The following is a 2105-nucleotide window of genomic DNA, read 5'->3' on the forward strand; positions in this document are numbered from 1 at the left end:
TCTTGTCAGAGGACTGGGAAAGTTTTAAGCTAGAAAAACGGAAGGTAGGCCCTGATTGGAGGCTATTGGCCTGGGCAAGCTGGAAGAGGGTTAACTTGAAGCAAGGCATCCTATGAGACATTTGCTGTTGAAATGACTCCTTCTCATGGTGACCAGAGGTGTCTAAGTAGAACTGTGCCCGGAGCATTTTCAGTGGCTGAGTGCTTGGAAGAAGATTGCCAGGACTTTCTTCCCAGGCTCCTCTGTGTTGACTCAAACCACCAACCTTTTGGATAACAGTCAAGTGCCTTAACCATTTGCCACCTAAACAATCCATTTTATTGGCAAGGTGAGCAGGGTTGGAATGCTTTGCTATTGTTGCTGGTAAGGCCGTCGAGTCAGTTCCGACCCAGAGCAACCCTGAATAGGGTTTCCAAGGAGTGGTTGCTGAGTTTGAACTGCCAACCTTGCAATACCAGGACATGCTTTAGCTGGTCCTAAATTCCGCATGTTTTAACTGGTCCTAAATTGGAAGCAGAGCAAAGATTAAGGCACCTGGCAGATATTGTTCAATTCTTGGCCATTGGGGCTGACTGCTCCCTAGCTGGTGGTTTCGCTTCCTGGACTGGTTGCTGCAGGTGGTGGATCAGAGTTCTGACTTTACATTTGGTCTGTCCATCGTCTGCCCAGATCAATATCAACTTGAAAATATTGAACCATTTCAAGAGATAGCAGATGATCAAGAACCAATGGGACGGAAGGAAGAAGTCCAAGCTGCACTGAAGACACTGGTGAAAAACAAAGCTCCAGGAACTAATGGGATGAAGGCTTCGTTTTGCTCGGATCCACTATCAACACTCATGGAAACAACAGTCAAGCAATCAATGACGTATTGTATTTGGCAAATCTGTTGCAAAAGACCTCTTTAAAGTGTAAAAGTGTAAAGATACAAGCTTGAGGACTAAGGGTGCGCCTGACCCAAGCCATGGTACTTTCAATTGTGTGTGAAAGTTGGACAATGAACACCAGCACCAGCTAAAAAACACTGTGGGCCATAGGTACTGTGCTTAAGGGATAAGAGGGTCAGGGGCAGCAAAGCAGAGGTGGGAATTTTGTTGGGTCAGCAAAGAATAGATCCAGGACCAAGTTCCTGTTCCCTTTCTTCTCAGTCTATTTGAAAAATCAGTTGGTAATTGAAAATATGAATGTGCTGTGAGATCTACTGTCGGTCAGCGGAGGGCCAGTGCATTGATTTCAGGCTGCTGTGCCGAGTGAGTGAATTGTGAGCCAGAGAGAAAAGCCTTTGGTTAATGATTTCTGCCTTCCATTAGGAGGCAGAGGGAGAGAACTGCAGTCTGGAGGTGGGAGTCAGCCAGGGAGAGCACTGCCCCGGTTACTGTGGGTCATTCAGGGGTCTCCACTCCTGCCTGTCTCAGGGTGGGGCTGGGGGTCTTCCCTAGGCATAGGGAGGCTGAGCACCTTGCTCCACAGCCCACAGCTCATGGACTAGAAAATCAAAGGCTGGGAGTCACTCAGAGCTGTAAGATTGCCCTGCCTGGGGCTTCCTTGGGAACAAAATAAGACCATCTTCTCTTGACCCCTGTAGGCAGACGTGGTTATTCCAGTTTTCGGTGTTTATCCACTTACTCCTGGTGTGGTGCTATAGGATCAGCTCTGGTCTGTGAACCATAAGGTCGGCAGTTCAAACCAACTCGACAGCACTTAACAACAACATCAACTTGCTTGTTAGCCTCATGTATTACAAAGCAGACCTGCCCCATAGGGTTTTCCTGGCTGTAACGTTTACGGACGAAGGCAGTTTGCCGGATTTTTCTTTCACAGAGCTGAAGTAAAACCTGGTCTTTACTGGGTGGGTTCAAACCGCCAACCTTTAGGTTAACAGCTGATTGTAAACCACTTGCAACCATCAGGGACCTTTTAAAGCCATCATTTCTCAATGGTTTGAAGTAATTGGCACCTTGTTGTGGTTGTAAGTGTTTTTGAGTGGGTTCCAACTCATAGCGACCTTGTCTTGTATAGGGTTTCCAAGGAGCGGCTGGTGCATTTCAACAGCCAACTTTGCAGTTCAAATCAACCTTGAGGTCCAATGCTTTATTCCACAGTGC

The sequence above is a fragment of the Chrysochloris asiatica genome, unplaced genomic scaffold (assembly GCF_000296735.1).
Source record: "Chrysochloris asiatica unplaced genomic scaffold, ChrAsi1.0 scaffold00092, whole genome shotgun sequence".
Classification (NCBI taxonomy): Eukaryota; Metazoa; Chordata; class Mammalia; order Afrosoricida; family Chrysochloridae; genus Chrysochloris; species Chrysochloris asiatica.